This window comes from Podarcis tiliguerta (assembly GCF_965153285.1).
Source record: "Podarcis tiliguerta genome assembly, chromosome: 2".
NCBI classification, from domain to species: Eukaryota; Metazoa; Chordata; class Lepidosauria; order Squamata; family Lacertidae; genus Podarcis; species Podarcis tiliguerta.
The window spans coordinates 80,201,745-80,225,789 of NC_139535.1; the positions used below are offsets into that span (position 1 = coordinate 80,201,745).

Consider the following 24,045-nt stretch of genomic DNA (forward strand, 5'->3'; position numbering starts at 1 on the left):
GTAAAAAGGCACCAGAACCCATCACCAGCCTCTCAGTTGCTGTTCCGATGCCATCTAATCTCCTGCGATTCCATCTTCGGGCTGCCAGTTCCAGCTCATTGATGCCCTTGCCTTCTGCAGATGAGCCCAGCAGTGTGTCTCCAGGCTACAAGTCCCCACCCACAATCTTCCTGACATCTCAGCCATGGCCTCGATAGAGTCCTGTGAGATCTGGCAGTGTCGAAGGGAGAAAAATATCCTCAAATAGCCTGTTATTAGGAGAGGACCATTACACTGCAGCAAGAAGCAGAAATGAATTTAATGAGATGGGGCTGTTGCTACAGCCTCAAAGACAGCTGTGTGGGATCCCACTTTTTAGGCTGCGTCTCCAGTCTATGGGCACCAGATGACAGCGCTCTGCCACAGCCTCAGCTCCTTGGCTGACACGGACTCTTCTCTCCTTGATGTGCTAAAATCTCAGAAGGGGCACTTGATTCAGGAGGTCTTCGAGTTTCACATTTCAGACTTGGGTGTGCCCCTTTAGATGCTTTGGTGGCAGCTGTATTTGGCCGGGTTTCTCCTTGACCGTTCTTGCTGATGTAAAAAGTCGAAGCATAAGAAGCTCCTGGGGCAACCGACGAAGAGGCAAAACCCAGTTTCCGTGGTCGAACACAAGAGGGTGCTGCTGAGACACTCTGGGAAACAAGGAGACGGGTGGGAGGAAAGCATCTCTCCATATCAATTTTTTTATTTTATTTTTTAGTGAAAGCCTCCGCTTTGTGGTCTTCTTATTGAGAAATTACCACGTTTCCTGTGGGAAATTGGAAGATGGGCGAAGATTTTCTTTATTTCACACACCAGGGCTGTTTTCCAATAATAAACTTGCAGACTTGGAAGACAATCAACGCTCCCCCTCCCCCATTCCTTCCACTTTAATAATTCTTGCTATATTCCTTTAATTTTGATGTTTTAAATGTGTAACTGAATCCCCGCTGAGCGTTCTCTGCACAATATTTAAAATATATATCACTAAGCGCCAACATGGAGGCTCACATTGCATAATGACGAACAGTCACCCATATTATCAGCACACACCATATACATCCAGGAGGGCAGGTCCTTGCCAGGGACACATCCAGCACATGGGAAAGCTCATGGCTTCCTCCAAAGAATACTGGGAAGTGTAGTTTGTTTAGGGTGCTAAAAATTGCACCTCAGTGGGGGTAAACTACAGTTCCCAATATTCTTTGCGGCAGGGGTATGTGCTTTAAATCTATGGTGTGGATGTGGCCATATGGAACTGCTGCGTGTATGTGATCTATGGGTATGAGGTGCCTTCCCCACCATTGCCCCAGCTTCACTTTATGTCAATTGGTTCTCCTTCCTCTGTTCCTGCGCTCTTCTTTGTGCCGTCTGAAACAGGAATAGACAACAGACAAAAGGCATATATGGGGTGTTATCTCTGTGAGTAAATCTGCAGGAACTTCATGGGGTCCAGTCTTCTGTGTGCCTGTCTGTTTACTTATCCTCACAAGGAAATACCTCAGCCTGCCCTTTGAAGGGGGCAAACCTGCATGTACAATGGTTCTCCTCATGTCACAAGAAACAGTCCCTTTCATGGGGGACTGAGGACCAAAGAATCCCGTGATACTTTCTCAACAAGGTTTTCAATCAGTCAGTCAAACAAAAAAACAAATAACAGAGGCTGCATCCATATATTTAAAGCCCATTGCTTCACTCAAAGAATCCTGGGAACTGTATTTCACTCCTCACAGAGCTTCAATTCCCGGCACCCTTCACAAGCTACAGTTGCCAGGATTCTTTGGGGGAAGCCGCATGCTTTAAATATGCTTCAAGTGTGCTTTAAATGTTGGGTGAGGTTGGTTACAGAGTCCCCAGTTCAAATCTGACCCTAACTCAGCAGGTGGTCTTCTGCAAAATGCTATCTGTCATCCTCATCACTTTCTATAATGCAGGGATAATAATCCCAGCTTACTTTTCAAGGTTGCCCTAAGCCTTACTGAGATAATATATGTGAAGCATTGCCAGCCTTCCAAAATGCTATATAAATGCTAGGTATTATTGTTAGTAGTAGTCATATGTCTTGGGAAGTACCAGATATAGGCAGTACCTTAGGCCTCCTGAAGCCTAGAATGACCCTCCAGACATTAAACAGTACGTGTGCTTGGCTCGTGGTCATTGCTCCATACTTTGTTGACAGAAGTAACAGGCTGGGTTTTTGAAAATGGGCCAAGCACCATATGGTGGTGCTGCTGCTTCAATCTGGGCCAGGACCAATATTTTCCTTCCAGATTGCTGGCTCAGTGGATTTTTTCTAAGCAGGGTGCACCAGCTACTCAGTATACCTTGCATGTCCCTGAATTTGTTGTCAGCTTTGGAGGGCAACCAGGCTGCGATCCTATACCTGCTTACCTAGGACTTACTTCTGAGAAGACACGCTTCGGATCGTGCTGTCATTGTGAAGTGTGGTGCACCTCCTCTCCTCTCTCTTATATGCAGTTGTGAAGGCGATTTGGGGCAATGGTCTAGCATAAGGCAAATGAACATTAAAATGAAATTGCTATTTTATCGCTCACGGAGACATGAGACTGAGTGGCGCGGAGCTTTGAAGCAATGCATCCGGCAGCTCTTAGATGCTCACCAAAAGGGTTCCATTAAGAAACGTAGCCCACTTTATGATGTGTGGCACCTGTGCACATCACCCTACAAGAAGGCTGGGCTTGAGGGACATCTCCTTGGGGCAAAGAGAACCCGGAAAGGCAAGATGGTGCTCCTAAGGAGTCGGGTGGAGGGAGGGAGAACAAGGACTTGCACCGTCTGTGCCTTAATGCTGTGCTCTAGCCCCTAGGCCATCCCACCTTTTTCATCAGATAATAGCAGCAGTGACTTATTCCCCGTCTGACAGAAGATTGACCCTTTCGGCTCAGCCTCCCCGTGGGTTTAACTCCTTCCAAATAGCCCACGGCCAGGCTCGCTCCGTAGGCAGCGGGGGATGCCCCCCTCCCCTCTGCTATGCAGACGGGTGTGCGGGAATTGGCTGCACAGCTGCCTGGCAGGGAAGGAGCCAGCTCGTCTGGCATCGATTAGGTTTCATGTGAAGCTTTCAGACCCTGGGTAACTTCCCGGGGAGCTGGGAGGAAAGAAGGGGAGACCATGGTTCTTGGGGGGGGGTAGCTGGGGTTTAGGCTGGAGAGAATCCCAGAATTCGGGTGGGGGGGGAGGAGGAATGGGGCAGGATAGGGCAGGGTGGGAAATACCCCATGGAAGTGCCAGCTGACAAAGGAGGGAATTAGACCAGTCAAAACAGTTCAAGTGCCAGATCACAGAAGACCAACTCCAGAGTGGGGACTTACTAGGAACAGGGGCAACGTACCACAATGATACCTGGCTCATTTTTGGTTTATTCCAGCATCTATTGTAAGGGGTCGGGGCTTAGGCCTGGGTGGACACACACACACCCCACACACTCGGGCCCCCACACATTGGAAGCCCCTCTTACCACATGAAAACAGCCCTTCCTTTCAGAATTGAGAGGAAGGCAATCCATACATTCAGTGGCACTTCTTGCTATCTTTTAAGTCTAGCACTGAAAACAAATCCTGAGGCAGATTCCCGGCAAAAATGAAGTGCTCTTTAGTACCCTGGCCTGTCTTTGAGCCTGCTTAATTCATGATTTGGTGCCAGGCAGCTCTGTAGAACTCATGTATCTCCTAAAGCCTCCATTTTCAGCATCCGCCTGGTTTGTTACAACCTTTTTAATGAGACAATTTATACAGTCCCTGCACAGCTGAGGGAAACCTCTCCTAATTTTCAGACCACAGAGCACCTCTTTATGTCAAACCCAGACAAGATGGCTTTGCCGTAGCTCCCTTTTCTCATTTACCCTTTCTCTTTGTTTCCTTTTGGGGGTTGGTTAAAGTGTGGCAAGACGCTGCCACTGGTTTGTACTTTTCACTGCATAAGGTTGGTTGAAATATTTTGAGTCAGGATTGGGAATTGCCCAGATTATTCCTGACTTCTGTTTTCTCCTCTTCCTCTCTCATAGGAACTTTCCAATCAGTTGAAAATGCATGAGTCTTTTTATATATATGTATATACATACATACATACACACACACACACACATATATATATATATATATATATATTGCTATATCCATGCTACCTCTAGACGAGCTCCAGATCTTATCTTTATAAGCATCATTGTGATAGGGTTTCCATATTTCAAACAGTGAAAGTCCAGACAGAAAAGTTTTTGAGGGTTTTTTGGGGCAACGTTGTTGACATGGCATGGGGGGAGGGGCAAAGGTGTTTTTTGTTTTTTTTGAGTTTTGCCCAAAGCTGTTGTCATGAGCTGCCATACATCCAGATTTTCCTGGACATTTTGCCGAGTTCCACACAGACACTGCTAGAGACAGTAGTATTCCGGATATGTCTGGGAAATTCCAAATGTATGGCAACCCTACATTGTGAGAGGGTGGCCATATTCCTCTTCTGTGCTTTACTTTGTTTTGAAAACATGAATATGCCCCTCTGCTGGAAAGACACATTGCCTTCTAAGACCCAAAATAATTAATTAAATAATTTTTATTTATTTCCAATATTGAACGAATGAACAAGTTTACAACATGGTAAGGGCATCATGGAAAAGGCAAGAGGCACTAGAGATGACGCAAACTAGATTCCATAGACGCCCACCATGACATTTGAATAACCACCTTCCATACAGCAGTTACAATCGAGTGGATGTGTTGGTTGGAAGTGGGGGGGGGGAAGCCATAGTTTCATACTAATCAGACATTGACATTTGCATGCTGTGAATATGCATTTTGTCTGCAACAGAAGCACTACTTTGAGGGAAGACATTTAGATCTCAGGCACCAAATGAGACTAACAACTGTCTATTTACTGAGCAAAATAAAGACTGGCTGGGATGACTCCCAGCGACTATCATTCAGTTTGGATTGTTGTCTCTGCTTTGTTAGGAGATTGCTTGACCTCAGCAACTCTTGGGTTCCAAAGGATGACAGGCCAATTTGCATTCCACCTCTCCTCTGTCTGGAGTCTTTGGGTCACACAGGAGAGTTGACTGGCAATATCGGACCCTGTGCCCATGCCAGCTGCCAGCTGGCAGGGAATGGCCAGTAGAGACTGGGCAGATGCTTCAGTCACCCCCTTGTGGTCCCCATTCAATTTGTAGCTCCTTGGCAAGTATGCAGATGTTTTTCTAAGCAATAATGTCACGGAAACCTTCAAACACCTGGATCCACAAGTGCACAAGGAGCCTCATGATCTGTTAGTCATTAGCAGTTCATCTCTTGGGGTGCCCTTCACATGGTTTAATATTGTGAAGTTGTTGGCATTTTCAGAAGGCTCCAATTTCTCAACTTAGAGGTGCTGATATCTTAAAGAAGGCTGCATTACAGCATCGAAAATCTATTGACAACTCAAGCAACAGTTCTTGATCATTGACACTATGTGGGTCCTTGTGATAATTCTTTCTCATGCTAACTGTGCTGTAACAACATTTCTTTACTACCAATCGACAACAAACTGCCTCTAGTAGTTCCCTTCAATGAATGGTCCAATCTGTGGAAATGCAATAGTCTCGCCTAGATTATTTGACCTGTGGGTTCCCTCCCCCCCCCCCCCCGACACCTGAACAGGGCCAAGAGCTCAGAACCAACTTTACAACTCAGTGGGACTTACTTCTGATTAAACCTGTTAATTATTAAGCCAGGTAGCAAAACCCAGTCTGTGCACCCACATTTTATTTTATGCTTCCTTTCCACAGTTCAAACCATACTCAAGACAGTTTATAATATGAAAAAATACATAGCTGCAACATAACAAAAATAGTCCTAGAAAATAAACCAAATAGCAAAAAAATACACAACCGTATTAAATGATTTCCATGTAAGCCACAAGGTCTAAAATAACAATACATAAAACCAACAGCAATAACAGCAACCCCCCCACGCCCCCAACAACACCCCAGCCCATGTTGTTCCTTGGGATTCTCATACAAAGCATCTCTAATTTAGCAGTTCATCTGAACTCAGCACCTCCAGTGCAGCACGTAAACCAATCACAATGCAATTAAAAATGTACATTTATTTCTAAATGTCCTGGAGATTCTAAGTGGAAACAAAGGAGACAACAGGAAGCAAAGACGTCATAAAGAGTGTATCTTTTCCAAGTATAATTGTATCTAAGTTTACTCCCATATTGATTTCAGTGGTAACTATTTCACCTTTGATTCATTTACATTTCCAATCCAATGTAATTACGCCTGATTTGCATTGCTTTCATCTTCCCTGCATTTCATGCCGGTAAAAGATGTTGCAGTTTACTAACACTCCATTGACCCTCACTATCTATTTTTACTGCAGTTGTGCAAATCTGTGTGGCTTCTTGTGGCAAGAAGGTATCTTCATTAGATGATATTCCCATGGAAAAAGAAACCTCCTGGGGAATCACAAAATCTCCATAAGGCCCCAGAGCAGGTTACAGCAATTTAAGAATATTAAAAACAGTTTAGATGGCTCAGATGGCTTTAAAGGGGGGTTATTTTGACAAATTCATGGAGGTCATGGCTGCCAATGGCTACTAGTCATCACGACTGCTCTGTATTACCTCAAGTATTGGAGGCAGTAGTCCTCTGAGCATCAGTGCTGCAGGTCATGTGTGAGAGAACAATATTGCCCTCTTGTCCTATTTGTGAGCTTCCCATAGGGATCTCCACTTGGCCAGTGCTGGAAGCAGGACGATGGAATAGATGGGCATTTGGCTTGATCCCGCAGCTAGACTCTTCTTAAATTCTTACATTAAAAACTTATTGTTGGCAGCACACAGTTTATGACCAACAGAGCTGCTGGATTTCCTATGAACCCACCCAGTTTCTGAAATCTGGTAGAGAAACCCTCTGAACAGCCCCATATCCACCTAGCGTGTGATATGTGTTAACATGAGAGAAGGTATTATCAATCACAGCACCCCATGGATTGCCTACTTGTCATCTTCAGAGATTTGGCTGGTGCCAACCCTGCTGGGCTTTTAGATGCCTATTGAAGGCCTATTTATTCATCCAAGCCATTGGTTAAGATTGAACATTGAGAAGCACCCAGTATTCTGCAGTTTTCCTGTGGTTAGTTTTAGATTGTCTGGGATTTTTAATGAAGAGTAGGCTAAAAGTGCTTGAAATAACCACCATTTAGGCTACAGCTGATAGAAGCGAACTACTTGATAAATGGTCACTCAGGAGTCATTTCCTATACTGTATCTAGGATTGCAGCCTTAGTCCCTACTTGTAGGGTTTGTCCCCTACTGTGTCTAGTCCTACTGTGCAGAGCGGAGTCAGGTGAACTGCCCTATCTATTGCTGCCAGCGCAAGGATTAGCACGACAAGTTAAAACTCTAGTTTATGGACGATACCGAACTCCCCAAGCTTTCGTTTTCTACAGACATCCTTATCAGTGTCTAAAGCAACCCAGCTTATTTCTTCTCGTGGTTACTTCAGCGTTCAGGTTCTCCTAGGCTTCTATCAGCTAAATTGCAGTTGAAAACCAGAATAATTGAAATGAAAGCCTAGAAGGAACTTGCATTTATCGGGACTTCTAGACTTGCTCCTTGGTATGCATCAATTAAACAGCGAGATTGCTGGGAGGAAAATCTAACAGAAGTAGGCCAAAGTAACGCCAGAAGGACATTTACTGCCCTACGCTACTAAATAAGACCATCTATGCCTTTGGAGGGACAGTATTCAGAAAAGCCATACACCCAGAAACTCTTTGTATTTGTGGTGCTAATTGTACCGAAGATTTACCACTTAGCGCTGCAGCATCATTTTGATCAGAAAAGGCTTCCTTGAGCCAATTCTATGTTAAACCCTGTACTCGGAGAAAAATAAAGTTACAGCTGCGTGGAACAGAGTGTACATTCTAATTGTTACAAACTGGTACCGACTCAGTGTTGGGATTTAACAAACATTTTCACACACACCTGAAAAGCATCCCCTTCGCCCTTTCTGGCAATTTTTCACACTCCTTTGCAAACGAATGTAAAACCTCTCCTTCGGTCCACGCAGGATGTGCCCTTGGAGGAAATTCTAACATAAACCTCACAGAAGAGCAGTGTTGCATGGTTCAAGGAGGTGGTGTGGTATGCCGTATCACTAGGACAGATGAACACAAGCATATTCTTACTGCAGGTAGTGGGTGCCTCTTGGTGTGTTCAGGTACTGCAAGACTTACTCAAGGGCAAAGAGGGTCCACTGGCAGAGAGGTCAACTGTAGATGGAGCCAGAGCCAATGGCAGGCACATTCAACTATTTCTGGTTGGGCCCCCATCCTCCTGTTTGCTGAATTCTATAATGGCAAGACTGAGAGTAAGGAGAAGCAAGGTGACAGCCAGTGCTACCTTTTGGGCAGGATCTAAGTAAGAAGGCAGGCAGGTGGGGATTGGGTAAGGGCAGAATGAGTTGGGTGGGGCAGTGCCCCGTTTGTCCCAACAGACCAACCTTCATTGGTCATGAGGAACTGCCCAATAACTACATACTGGGCCCATTTGTTCATGGTAGATGTACTAAAGGAAGGGCAGAAATAAGCTGGTGAGGTATGAGGCTGGACTGATAAGATATCTAGTGCTGGACCAGCTGCTGTGTGCTTTTGCTTCTGTGGCTTGTACCTGTACAACATTCTAGGAAAAGGTAAGAAGCAACATGGCAGGTTCAAGGGACATGGAGGCAAGGAAGAGGAAGTGCAGAATTCCAGGGCGATGTAGAAGGCAAATAAATGAATCCAACAACAGGTTCTCTAGTGGTGAGAGGTGGGCAAAGCCAAACCCAATTGATGACACTTTATAAACCAGCCCTAAGACAGGGGACTCGGCTATACAGCCGCAAATAAAATGTTTTAAGTGTGTTTTAAGTACAATATACAATGTGACACTAGATGGTGATGGCGAGCCTTACTGAAAATTCAATGTGTTTTTAAAAACGCTTTAAAAGAAGCATTTTCAGAACGGTTTTTATATGTGTGTAGATTCCACCAGGGTGATATGACAGATAACCCCACACATCACAGAGAAAATGTTTCCCTCTGCATTACAGAATTGTAGTCAGAAGAGACCCTAAGAGTGAGCTAGTCCAACCCCTGCAATGCAGGAATAAAGGAGGAGTGTTTTGTATAACATAATCGGATGTCCATCAACAATGTTGTAACCGATGTATTCCTTACGTATTGTATTATTTGTGTAATAAAATGCAAAATGTGTGATAAAGCTGTAGTGCAGATGCAGTTAAAATATAATTTAATTAGAGTGCAGCTCTGATCCATTCAAATCAGTGGCGGTTTCATCATTCACTCCAGCGAGATGTGGGTTGCTCTCCTTTTTTGACAAACAGTGCCCCCAGTCTTTTCCCGCATTTCCCCCCATGGATGGCCCAAGTTCTATGATCCAGCGATTAAGTGGTTGATGGGTCTGGCTTCCCTCTCCTACTGTCATTCCATCTCATTTCTCTCTCCCCACCCCCCTCCTCATTTATATATTCTTTTCTTCAAGAAACCTTGACTCTCAGCAGGAAAAAAATAGCAAAGCAAAAGCAGCATCCCCTCAGCAGAAGCGTTTAATGACAGCCTGCATTGTGCGTAATGAACCACCCTGCCTGTCTTCCTACTTTGCCCATTTGTGCACACTCTTATTTGGGAGGGGGGAGCGGGGGAGGGGGGAGAACTACCAGGAATGGCAAGCCACAAATCATGTTTTTTAAAATCCTGAATTTCTGGGTGGGGTGGGGAAAGCAGAAATAGGTTTTTGGATGGCCCATAAACATATATTTTCTAGTTTTCTACTGCAACTTTACATAGAAAACATCAAAAACCAAGCAGGGGGAAAAACCCTGAGAAAAAAACTCCTAGATTTTATCTATGTAATGCTGGTGATTTCAGGCATCGTAAAATCTCAATAGTTCCATGCACGCATTGTATACATTGTTTATTATTATTATTATAACTATTAATGTATATACCACATTATTATTATTAGTTTATATACCACTTCCAATCAGTTTGCAAGTTCATAAACCAGTTGCACAAATGTTAAAATAGAAACACCCATAATTTAAACAAACAATAGAACAATACCTTTACAAACACTAAAACCAAGTGTAATTTATCAGCTCCATTCTGGGCAAATTGATCAGAGGCTATAGGCGCAGCAACTACTTATGGCGCTTGTTAAGACACTGTTGTGCCCTGCTAAAAGTACAAGTGCCCAGGCAACTTTCTCCCTGTGCTAACTGCTTGGCTTAGTCTAGTCTCATGATTATCCCTGCTGCCTGAATAGTAATTAACCTTTACACCCTTGGCAACGGTGTATTACATCGACAAGTGGACGAAATGGACAGTATCCCATACAACCTAATTCCCTAATGCAGCAGTGTAAGGGGAAAATAATACAGGAATGTGCATCATGTAGTATTGTGCAGTTCATATTAAAGACTTATATACCTTCACTCTTGGGAACGGTGTATGTACATTCTCAATGCACAGACATGCACTCTTGCAATGCCACATGCAAATGTGCATCTTGTATTATGCTTTGTGCAAATACTTCATTTGGTGCTTTGTAGATAGATTGTGTCAAGAGACAGCAAACAAAGAAACACTACATGGAAAATTACATATTCAAGAACATTTATTCCGTACATAAAACACTTTCTGACACATAATTACTCTTACTTTGTACGCACAAAGTATTTTGTTGTTGTTTAGTCGTTTAGTCGTGTCCGACTCTTCGTGACCCCATGGACCAGAGCACACCAGGCACTCCTGTCTTCTACTGCCTCCCGCAGTTTGGTCAGGCTCATGTTTGTAGCTTCGAGAACACTGTCCATCCTCTGTCGTCCCCTTCTCCTTGTGCCCTCCATCTTTCCCAACATCAGGGTCTTTTCCAGGGAGTCTTCTCTTCTCATGAGGTGGCCAAAGTATTGGAGCCTCAACTTCACGATCTGTCCTTCCAGTGAGCACTCAGGGCTGATTTCCTTAAGAATGGATATGTTTGATCTTCTTGCAGTCCATGGGACTCTCAAGAGTCTCCTCCAGCACCATAATTCAAAAGCATCAATTCTTCGGTGATCAGCCTTCTTGATGGTCCAGCTCTCACTTCCATACATCACTACTGGGAAAACCATGGCTTTAACTATACGGACCTTTGTTGGCAAGGTGATGTCTCTGCTTTTTAAGATGCTGTCTAGGTTTGCCATCGCCTTTCTGCCAAGGAGCAGGCGTCTTTTAATTTTGTGACTGCTGTCTCCATCTGCAGTTATCATGGAGCCCCAAAAAGTAAAATCTCTCACTGCCTCCATTTCCTCCCCTTCTATTTGCCAGGAGGTGATGGGACCAGTGGCCATGATCTTCGTTTTTTTGATGTTGAGCTTCAGACCATATTTTGCGCTCTCCTCTTTCACCCTTATTAAAAGGTTCTTTAATTCCTCCTCACTTTCTGCCATCAAGGTTGTGTCATCTGCATATCTGAGGTTGTTGATGTTTCTTCTGGCGATCTTAATTCCGGTTTGGGATTAAAAAGTATAGCTCATCGCATATGTGCGTGCACACACACACACAACAAAATATGCCATTGCTGATCAATACAAGCACACATACATAAAGAATAACTAGGATACATGTAGTTACAGATAAATATTCAACTGTACAGGCATGGTATGCCCAGAGTACACAGGAATAAATGCACATGGTAAAATATAAAACACAGCTCTGCCAAGAGATGCATATACTCTGGCTGTGTACTACATAGCTACTTCATCTCCCCTTCATCTCTCTCCACTCCAACACAGTTGTCCCAGAAATGGTGAGGTGTAGATAAATATTTTATCTTTCTTTTTGTTTGACAGCTGAGTAGGAATTTGTCAAAGTTTGAATTTTAATGTGAAAAGAATATTCTGAAATGCATCTAATTTAAAGAGGCAGCTTCAGGTGTAGGTGGCAACAGAACCCAGGAGCTTAGATTCACAGGGGCTAAGCTAAAATGTGTGTGTGTGTGTGCATTACACACATTCACACACGCAAACACACACAGGTCAGTAGAATGCTTATCACGGATGTAACAGAACAGCCTACCATTTTCACTTTAAGAGAAACTGTCCCAAGCATTCAGTCTAGGAGTTTATCCATTTATGCCCCAAAATAACCGCACAGCAACAGGTGAGTCACTAGGGAAAATTCACATCCACTCAGTAAAGGCATGCAGTAGTTGCTACTTCATTGCAATAACATGAGTAAAGAGCAAAGCAGCTTCTCATCAAGTGTACATTCAGTGACCACGTGCACGAAGATGAAATTAAATAGAGCAGCCCAAACCTTTTGAAGGGAAGAACAGCTTTGAAGAACACACAATGAAGAAATAACAACAACAAGCAATTATAATTAATTGATTGATTAATAAAAACTGCAAGTGATCAACGAACAGTTGGCGGGAGTGGGTAAAGCCAAGAATTCGCTCTGTTCTCAGGGAGAAGCAGGCGGCTGGAATGCCTGCTTTACAATCTGTGTGAATTGTGAGGGAATGGTTGGAGGAACAAGGGGTGCTGAGCCAGGATCCCCAACCCTAGTAATTAAAGGGACATCCTCACTTTTTGCTTTTCCTGGGGCTGCAAGTGACCCATAAAGTGAGTGGTGGCAGAATCTACCAGATAGGAAAACACTGCAGGGCTGTTGCAGAGTAGTGGGGCAAGAAAGCAGGCGAGAGTCTCTTTCCTGAGCATTCCCACTTCTATATAATCCCCACCTGATTCTGCACAAAATAAAGAGGGCACTGCACTGCAACCTTCTGCTAAAACCCAGGGGACTGAACCTGAGATTCACAGCATGTGATTCCATTCCATGCAACGTACACCTGGTCATATTTTGCGGGAACACCTTTTATAATTTCCACTCTCGTGATGTTGGGATGGTGGCCTTGGTACAGAATTTTGCATTGCCTTGTTATGACCTTGTAAATCCACAGCTAAGCTTCTCAGGTCGGAATGATCATCTAGCTAAGAATCAGAGATCACAATTTAGTAGCAGGCTTGTTTTTTTAAAAAAAGGTTGAAGTGTGGAAGATACTTGTCTAAGGAAAATATTTGTACTAAGCTAATAACAGTTCCTTTGTTCTTTGAGACAAGAAGTTTGCCAGCTACAGCAGAAGCTAGAAAGCATAAAAACCCAGACTCTTTGCTTGTGTTCATGTTAAGTTCCCATAACGGGTCAAACAGGAGCTATAGGTGAAATTTTCACTGGGTGTGTGTGTGTGTGAGTGACGGGGCAGTGCTGGGAGTAAGGGGGTCACCTCCCTGCTTCCCCATGCTTCAGTCTCTTGAGTCTGAATTTAAGGGATGGTGAGGCTATTATATGCTAAATTCTTAATGCAGGTAGTCAGACCAGGGAGCTCCAGTGTCACACCTAATTGAGTACTTAGTGTGAAATACATTTCACAATTCTCATCTGAGTACTGTGGTTTACTATTGCATTTGTATTGGTCTGTGGCTTTTGTGACTTCCATTCTTTAATTGCTGAAATCCAAATTTGCCACCTTAGTTATATCACTGTGTTGGCCTATTGTGACATGGGACCCAACATTGCCATGATATAGTTGCTGCATGATTCTCTGTCACAAATAGAATGAAGTAGCCATTATAAAGCAATGGAAGTTCTTTCCCTGTCCTGCTAATCTTTTACCTGAAATCTGGAGTGCTACAGAGGGCAGTCACTCTGCTTTTTATGCTGAGCAGCTACCAATATTTTAAAATGTCTCTACAACTGGGAACAATGCCACAATTCTCTTGTCATGTGGTCAAGGAACAGTCACTGAGAAGAATTTTAAAGGGCCCCACACAGACCCATTCTCTACACAGAAATAATTGCATTCCAGTAGAGACCCACTATGGTGGGGACATTACTCAGTAACGTAAGCAGCATAATGATTAATTCAGTTCTGGCTTAGTGTGCAACAAATTTCCTTGCCAATTCTCAAGAAATCAATTGATTTTGTTGTATGCTAAAATATATACAAATATAGTTCCCTAAAGAAGAATTGCACTATCTGAGAATAGCAGATTGCTTGTTGGCCAACATCAACTTATTAATAGAGTAGCAGCAACCATCAAAACTAACCACCTAACGACTAGGGATGGTGGTGATAGTCAATTCAGTTTGCATTAAAGGTAAACCTTCCTAATCTGCACTTGGGCCAGGTTTTAACTCAGTTGTTGCATGTATGGAACGAGGTCCATTCACACAACCATATTCCCCAAATCTGTTAAACCCCTGAACAGGTTTAGGGGGCAGGCAGGGGACAGGTGAGCGGCGGGGGAAGGTCTTGCTGCCTGAGCAGACCTCGTTCTGTGCATGTATAGCCCACTTAGTTCTACACTGAGTTCCACCCCAAACACAGCCATTCTTCAAAACTTGAAATGCTCCTTATTTTGCAATGCAGTTTCCCACCCAAGTAATGTGTACAGAAATGTATAGACTAAGTATGCATAAAAATGCACAGTGAAAATAACATATGTACAAAAATTCAGGGGAACTGGTTTGCAATTTCCCCCAAAATTATATTCGACAAATTGTATTACATTAGACAAATTATATTATATTAGACAAAATTCCATTAAAAAATGTGTAGGTTAGGAGAAATTTTCAGTAAAACGCTGATGAATTCTCATGAGGACCTTTTTAGAAAAATGCAAACTGATATGGAAAAGTGGGGACCTGAACTTAAGAATGAAAAAATGATAAACTGAAAGAAGCTGAAGTTGATAGGCGTTGGCTCCTATGGAGCAGGGAAATAGGGGTTCAGATGGTCCCTAAGATATGCTGGACCTAAGTTGTTCAGGGCTTCGTAAATTAATTCAAGGACCTTGAACCTGGCTCAGTAGTAAATGGGTGACCTTGAACCTGGCTCAGTAGTGTGCAGATATTCTACACTAGCTGAAGCTTCTGCACTGGGCTCAAGGGCAGCCGTACATAGAGCACATTGCAGTAATCTAATCTCTCAGCCTGGTCTAAGGTAAAGTATAGGATAGTTCAGTTAAACTCTTGAAATGCATCAGATTTCTATACATATCTGAGTTTCACAAATTACCTTAACACTTTCCCCTCTGGCAAAGAGATCTATTCTTCACTTAATCCAGGAATGACAAACTTGTGGCCCTATAAGGCTTTAAATGTACCAATTTTGAAAATGGTGTTATTAATTGAAAGATTCAGGTTGTCTGATTATTATAAGATTAATAGAATTAATAAAAGCTAATGCTGAAATAGGTAACAGGGCATAAGCTGACAATGGAAGATTCCTGGAATTATTAAGAGCTGATATCTATAGCATCATAGTTGTTCAGAAAGAAGTGAGAAATTGCCCAGTACAAAAATTGGAAGGAATTGAGTGTCTGAGGGTTCTGATTTTTGGACAAGACATAGGATATTTTATTTTAAGTGACCCAGTTGAAAAGGGTGGTGGTTCTGAAAAGGCATGCTAAAACATGAAAATAGGTGATGTTAGCTAGTTTTGGACCATCAGTAGACTCCTGGTGGATCATGAAAGAAAGGTTTACCCCAGGGGTTGTCAACCTGGTCCCTACCGTCCACTAGTGGGCGTTTCAGGATTCTAGGTGGGCAGTAGGGGGTTCTACGGCACAAGCTGAATCCTCCTTCCATTGAGCACTGGTGGGCGGTAAGGAAATTTTACCATCAGGAAAGATGCATTAGTGGGCAGTAGGCATAAAAACGTTGAATACCCCTGGTTTACATGGTATCATAGATATTAATTGTCCAAGCATGAAACCTAACATAAAAACTTGGCATCATTGAAACTGGACCTAAATTAGTTTTTTGAAACTACCTTTTTAAAACTACCGTATAAAGGCTATGTATTAAGCTCAAGAAGCACTATTCTCTTCTAATTGAGGAGCCCCACCCCCAGGGGTGTAAAATAGGGCTGCCATATGTCCAGAGTTTCCCGGATATTGCTGGGATTTCAAAGGATTTCAACAACTTTTGGGGTGTCCTGCTTTTTACCTTTTGAAATATGGCAACCCTGGAAATATTCTTCTGACTGAGGGAAGTCCCATCTTCAGAGCTGTCTTCCTCTACTTTCAAGCTTTGAGACAGGTTTGGGGTGTTGCTTTCAGGGAGCACCAAGGGGGCACTAAGGGGGAAGAAGGGGGTAAGCCCTTTTGTGCAAGCGGAAGGTCTCACACAGGGCTTGTGCTGATGGGGTTCCTTAAATGAATCCCACCCAATAGCTTTAATCCCTGACAACCCTCCAGATGTTGTTTGGTTCTGGCTCCTATTGTCCCCAGCCAGCATGGCCAGTCCTCAGGGATGAATGGAGCTGTAGTCCAGGAACATCTGCAAGGCCACAGGTCTCTCAATCCCACTTTAATCCTTTCTGGTATATAAACATTTCTTACTCCATTAATAATTTGATTATTTCAAAGTGCTAGAAAGAGCAGTGCTAAGCTGTTCAGTGCCATTTTCAGGGCTCAAAGGTGCCATTTTTTTCACTTCTACTGTCAAGTAATTTACTACGTGGAGGGGAAACAACAACATAACATGAGTCAATGTGAAAACACAACATAAATGTCAAGCTATGCAGTAAGCTCTGGCATTACAGTTTGCAGTCATTAAGCTACAAATCACATATCAACACTGTGTTTTATGCATCTTTGTTTCACTACAATTATATGTCCTGGGAAGCAACTGACAAGATTGAGCATACTGCAAAATAACAGATGTGCAGTCCTCACACATGACAATTTACATACCAATAGCTTGTTTCCCTGTATGGAAGTGCCAGGGTCAGTATCACAATGCTGTTGGAATCAGGATTGGATTGGCAGGTGGTGACACAAGAGGTAAGAAGAAGAAATTGGGGTGGGGGCTAAATGGTGGGAACCTGAGTCAGAGGAATGGGGAATATTCCCTTTTCACCCTAACATCAGCCACTTCAGAAGGGGGAGTGGGGGTGCTGTCTCTGCTCCCCTCCACACTTTCTTCCCCAGCAGAGAGCCTCAGAGGTAGCTAGGGAGGGCTTGGAACAGCCAAGGGAAGAGGAGGAACTGGAAGCAGCAGCAACTAAACAGGAGCCTGAAAAGGGAGGTTCAGTTTTGTCACCTTGGACCAGTGACTGCCTTCTCAGATGGGAACAGACTCCCCTCCCCTCAAAGGGGTGTGCATTTGCAATCCTGACATTTGCACAAAGTCAGCGAGTTTCACATGTAGGCACACCACCTCTTTAAAAGCTGTTGGAACATCTTCATTGTTTCCATCCAGTTCTGAACTTCTGGCCCCTGTTCTTCACCTCCTAAACCATGACGCCTGAGCCTTGTGTCTGTTACTGAGCCTGTACCATGATTTGCCTGAATAATTATCTATTTCTTACTTACAAGTAGAAGTCTCTGTTTGTGTGTTTGGGTTGGGAAAGATACCTGTCTTTCGGTTTGCAGATTGTTTCAAGGAGTGTGAATTAGATAGTTTCTCATTAAAATGCAAACAAAATTGAATTTCTCCTCCATCCCCACATCTATGGGGGTGTGTGGCAACTTCAGGTGGGTTCCTGGACCTATCCTTTGAACTACGGTATTTATTCTGAAGAGGGACATGATCAAGGGAGCTGACACAGCTTCTTACAATGGGAGAAGGTACCTGCCATGAATAAGCCCCCAGCTCCTCTGTGCCAGAGGTCCACCGGGACTGCTTTGAATATTTTACAACTTCCTTGAATTATTAACTATACGTTACTGACTTAATTGAAGGGGGAGTGGCTGCAGTTCCCTCGGGACATGTTGGTGGGGGGTCTTGAAGACAGCTAATGTGTCTGAGGCCCATGAATAAAGGATGGCAGTGCTGTGTGATGAGGTGTTGGTGATGGCCCCACTTCCCCCATGCTAGGAGGGAATTGGGACAGGGAACCAAAAGGGCAAGGAGACACCAGCTGCTGTGACAGAGGAGAATGGAGCTATATCAAGCCATCTGCTTCCTCCCTCTTTCTGTGATGCAATTAGATATTTGGTCCAATGGTGGGGAAGGGAGAGAACTCCTGAATATGTTAGCTGATGGATTTGAAATGGTGGTGAGGTGCATATGTGTGTGTGTTTGTGAAGAGAGGAACCAAAGCGCACCACAGGAGGCCATTGTCCTTTGTTTCAACTTTGGTATCGTGCTTCACCTCTCAGATGTGAGTTCAATGCTCAGTTTGGGGAAATGAAGGAGGCACAGTTTGAGTCTTGCAGTCTATGGAGAGTCGTGGAGTTTGTCCCTCAGAGACACTTTCCCTTCATGGTTTCATCACAGAGAGGGAATATATGTCCATACCTATCCACCCCAACAAATCACTTTTGGGGTTCTAAGTGCTGAGGGGGTGGGTGGGTCTTGAATGGCAGCCTCCTTAATCTCTTGCATCACAAGCATTCTGGGCCTTTATCCAGTCAGTCAGTCAGGCTAGGCTTTGTGGCGCAAGGGTGACCTCTAAGCTGCAGCGCTATCTTGAGTGCTCTCTGCTTTCTCCACAGCCTGAAGATTGTCTGCTGACCTCCCAAAGCAACGGAGAGGCACCGCGCCCCATAAATTCCTTCCCTCTGGGCTAGTCCTGAGCAGCTTGTCGCACTGAGTAAGCAACGCAGGCTTTCCTCAAAGACGCCTCATCGCACCTCTCCAGACTGGTATTTGACCTCCAGCCTGCCCATAACTATGTCTTCTGCTCCCTCCAGCCCTTGGTTTCCTGATAACCTTGTCCAGTTCGTGACCTTCAGCCTATTCAGGATTAGGCCTTCCTCCTCTGGCTCACGTGGCCTCTGTCAGAACCTGACCCTGTGGCAGCCTGTCACAAGCTAGGCCTCAAGCCTGACATTTGCCAGTTCCTGGATGCGACAGCTGATGAAGAAGCTCACTTTTAACCCAATAACGTCTACTGACTTATCTCCCAGAGAAGATTTAATAAGAGATTTGATCCGGTTTTACAAGGACCAAAGCGGGTGAGTACTAGAGGAGGCTTCTGCTGGAAGATGGCTCTGCGACACAGGTGGGGGATCCATTGGCTGGGGAGAATTGGCTGCTCGACAGAGGGGAATTAACCAGACCAGCTCTGAAATGTCAGAACAAACTCTCTGTTCAACGTCTGGAAGATTAGTATTGTGCAAATGAATAGGTGGATTTTGCAAACTTTGCCATGAAAGGTAGAAGGTCCTCCACCTTTACCAAAAAGAGATGGGATTGAAATTTCTGCCTTGGATCTCTCTTTCTTTCTTTCTTTCTTTCTTTCTTTCTTTCTTTTTCTTTCTCTCTTTCTTATAGGAAGGCAGGCTAGAATTGTCAAAAATAACTGCAATGTGTTACATATTGGTGGGTGGGGGGTAAGGAAAACAAATGTATGAATACAAAATAAGGAGGGCTGTTTAAGCTGTAGTTCTGTTCTACCAAAAACAACAACACAAAAACCTCTAAGGGGTTACAGCGGATCATAAGAGCATCTCTCCACTACCCTGCGGCCACCCTGGAGCTCCTGAAACTTCACTGCCACCACGCTGCACCATCCCAGTCCCTGCAAGCCCAGCACCACTTCTGCTGGGAAGTCATCAATGATTGCCCCCCTCCCAGCTACTGCTGTGTTTCAGACATAGGGAAATAAATTGCAATAGACCTGAAGAGCATGCAAAGGTAATACAGAAATGTTTCGGAATGCATGATATCCAAGGAAATGCTGGGAGAAGATGGCATTTTTGGCTTAGGAACAATACTTCAAATACTTCAGGGTGCTCAATGGATTCCATGTACATTATGCTAGCAATCATTCTCTGCATTCAAACAGAGTTCTCAATTGTCTCCAACAGGGATGCATGAGAACTTCAGTTTGGTCTACGTGCTATTCTTTGAAATTCATACTTCTCCAAATTTTGTGGTGCAACTTTCCAACCAAAATATGCACGAATATGCATATGTGAAAGTGTGTATGTTAGTGGAAATAACATACAAAAATGAATTCTATTTGGGGAGAGAAATTGCTTGCAAAAATGTTTATATTAGGAAAAATGCATACGAAATGTATATATTGGGAGAAATGCTCGATAAAATGCTGATGAACTTTTGTAAGAACTTTAAAAGAAATCAATTGATGTGGAAGTGTGGTGGACTGAAGATAGGAAAAATAAGAAACCAAATCTAATGCATCCACCCCTAGCAGTCTGCTTAAGAAAATAAAATTATTATATTTATTATTCAAGGTCAACAGCAGCCAGAGCATGTGTGCTGTGAAGTAATTACGGCAACGTGCGGTACTGACTTTGGGCACCCCTGCCTGGGACACAGTGCCCTGTAAAGCTAGAGGCAAGACCAAGGCCACATCCACACCATACCTTTAAAGCACAGTTATGCCTCTTTAACAAGTGTGGCATCCCCAAAAGAATCCTAGGAACTAGTTAGTTAAGGGTGCTAAGAGATGTTAAGAGACCTCGTTCCCCTCACAAAGTTACAATTCCCAGAGTGGTTTAATAATCAGTCCTTTTCCCCAGGGAACTGGGAATTGTAGCTTTGTGAAAGTAATAGGGGTTTCCTAACACATCTGATCACCCTTAACAAACTTCCGTTCCCAGGGTTCCTTGGGGAAAACTATGACTGTGGTATAATAGTGTTTTATATTTATATATGGTGTTTTATGCAGATGTAGCCTGACTAATAGGTAGGGTCTAAGTCAAATATCAGATGACTGGATGGCTCCAATATCAGCCTGAAGTCTACTGAGAGCTGAAATATTGCCATCAGGATGTATGTACTGTAGCCTTGACCTCCCTGGATTTGATCAGCCTCTGCTTCTGAGCAAGGCTGGCATCGCTGCTGCTGCCTCAGATTCTGGCATGGTGGTGAACACAGGATGCCCAGAACTAAAGGAATTCCCATAGAGGATTCATCTACATCTGTGGTTGTTGGCAATATAACATTATCAGAACAGGAGGTAGAGAAGACATGGCTCCTTGGAATTTATCCTCTCCTCCTCTATGTCTGAGAAAGTTTTTGTAACAGGGGTTGCCTCTGTGGCTGCTTCCTGAGATGGCCCAGTGAGAGGATCCCCCTTTTATGAGGGTCCCTGATGTCCTAGGATTCCTCTTCTGATGCAGAAGCAACATGATGACAAGATTCTGGAAGACAAGATGAAAGCAAGTGCTCCCCAGTTGCATTTTGTGCACAGCCACCAGCCAGGAGAATGCATCATGACATTTGGCTGTTAATATGCAATAAAACAATCTTTGTAAATTTCATTAAAATTGGGTTAAGATAAAAATATGCCAGACAGAACACAGCCAATAGAACCTTAATTGGCTCCTTCCCAGAGGAGAGCTGTGCTCCGTTTTCAGTGTTTTTGCCACCAGGACCTACAGAAACAACCACAGTTCTTACGGCTCCAGAGAAGAACTGTGGCCACGGAGACCCTCCCAAAGGCCACACCCACAAACACCTCCTTTCCTGAAGCCAATGAAACTCATGAACTTGGCTGCTTATGTATCCATTTTGAAAGCCTGTCAATATCTTCCACTGGCCTAGAATGGTTGGTTGTTTATCAGGAAAACTGAAAAATCCATCCTGACAACTGTAATGTTTACATATCTGCTCCAGTTCATCTGGTTGTGTGTTTTATTATATTTTTCATTAGAGGAGAGTAAGAAGGGAGGGACTTTTCATGGAAACTTCAGATAGTAGAAAAACATTCCACTTTCATCAACTAAAGGGGGGTGTTTGCCCATTCAGAGTGAGGACAGTATTGATCCAGGAAGCATTGTTGTTTGGCTTTCTGGGATACCATTTAGCCAAATCTGATTGGTTTTAGAGCATTTTAATATCATGTTCGCTATGTGGTCCCTGATTGGTTGGGATTGCCCATATGACCTAGCAAGAAGACTCCCCACAAAATGGTGCTGAAATAGCAATAGGCTGTGAAAGCAGCACAGTGCACAAGGTGCATATTTGCTTCATTTGGGTGTTTCCCCCTAAGAAAATGTTTTATGTCCCTGTAATCACCACTCTGCTCTGGAGAATGAAACAGCTTAACATCTGGCAGAGCCCTGTTTTTAATACGCCATAATCTAGAGCCATTCTAGATCATATGTTAGCAATCGCTCAATCTCTCTCTAGCTATAGGCAGGGTCTTGCCATGAAACAATGCAAGATGCTGGTTGACCCCGGTCTACATTTATAATTAGTGCTGGACCTTTTTTCATTAAAACCTATGCATTTCCATTGACTACCTCTCTGAATCTTCCTGGGTCCATGAGGTACGCATAACCAACCCAAATCTCTTTTGCCCAGGGGGAAGAAAAGTGTCGCTAGCTATGCCCTTGTTTGCCAAGTCCCTCCACACGGCCAGTTCATTTCTTAAACTGTGTTAAAGGCGGATGGAGAAAAACACAACTGAGGACAGTAGAGAAGAACTATATCCTATGCATTGGATATGATGTGATACCAGGTAAGCCAAAAGAGCCTTTTGTCTTTTTGAACTTGCACATCACACTGTTATTTCATATTTAGTCTGTGATCCGCTGTCCTCAGTAGCACTGATATTCCCCAAATGAGGTCAACACACTGTTCTGGCAGGCGCTGCAGACAAAAGGTGAGAGACAATCTCTGCCTCAAAGAGCTTTCTGAGCCTGTGTAGAGACAGACGGGAAAAGAGCTAGGGATTGAGCCCAGGTGACCTGCCTGTCAGCTCAATAACTGGTGGGTGAGGAGGAGAGACTGAAGGAAAGCCAGGTGCAAGGGGGAAGGTCCCCTGCAAGGAGAGTCGATGGCCAAGAAGAGGAAGAGAAAACACTCGGCAAACACATAACAGCATTTTAAGGCATGCTCCTGTTTTGGCTTCAGGTATAATATTGTCAGTCCAGAGTGTGGCTTCCTGCTGGCTAAAAAGAGATAAAGAGAGGCTCTCCAGCTGCTTGATCCTGCCATGCCAGCCCTGAGAATTTTTATTTTTAAAAAATCACATCATAAGCCACTATTAAAATCATTCAAATGGAATAATACTAAAAATGGGCTACTTTCCTTGGCTTCAGAGAGCTGCATAAATACGGAGCAAAATCCAGACTAAGTTCAGCGTGTTTCAGTCCTGTTGATTTTAATGAGAGAAGAGTGTTTTAAGCATATTCTTGACTTTGTCCTATTGAAATCAGTAGACTTTTAAGTGCCTAACTATTGTGCTAGTTTTAGCTGTGTTCATCCTCATGCATTTGCTCAGACAACTGGACACTTTAAACTCTCACCTAGGCAAGGGACTACATATTGAAGCTATGCGGGTTGCACTGAGGAATTAAAACAGAGAGGTGGTGTGATTTACATTTGGAGCTTGGCAACTTCAGGGCTGCTTCCAGAGATAGAGGGTGTGTTGGCTAGGGTGGGAGGAAAAATTCAGCATAGTGCATGTTTGAATGGGAATCTACCTAATCCACATTTTCTGGAAACAACTCACAAACTAAAATGCAACTGTTCTTTGAAATCTGCACTACTCTGAATTTTGCAATGCAGTTTTCCAACTGAAACGTGTACATAAATAAATATATTAGAAAAAAGTGTGCATGGGGGTTGTTTTTAAACGATGATTTAATACAGAAATGTTGCAAACTGAGTAAGACAGAGAAATCAGAAACTGAGAAAAACCAGAATTGATAGATTCATCTATCCTGAGTGTTGGTCATTATTGATGGCACAGTTCCAAAGAGGGCCATTTTTGCAACAATTTAAGTCACTTTTGCTTCACATAGTTTAAGATTATTCACTTCTATAATCTCCGCATCTCCTGAATCATTCCCTGAATCATTCCCTGATATATGAATTCCAAGGTAGAGTGCCATATTGAAGCACAGTATGAATGGGGCAGAGCAGAGATGGGGAATGTGTGCCTTGTCTCCAGATGCCATTGGATTCCAAGTCCCAATAAGCCCCAAGCAACATGGTCCAGAGGAATGGTGGGAGTTGCATTCCAACAACTTATAGAAGGCTATAGTTTCCC

General features: G+C 43.6%; 1 long non-coding RNA gene across 3 annotated transcripts in view; it reads left to right on the plus strand.

Annotated features, from left to right (window-relative positions):
• The window catches only part of LOC310673092, a 118,050-nt gene that overhangs the window by 7,071 nt on the left and 86,934 nt on the right, over nt 1-24,045 (plus strand). The window contains exons 3-4 of one of the 3 annotated variants that reach the window (XR_014508839.1): nt 18,569-19,030; nt 22,353-22,509. This is a non-coding gene — a long non-coding RNA (uncharacterized lncRNA). Of the gene's footprint in view, nt 1-18,568; nt 20,157-22,352; nt 22,510-24,045 lie in introns of those variants that run through there. The other 2 variants (XR_014508838.1, XR_014508840.1) reach the window with 2 other exon arrangements.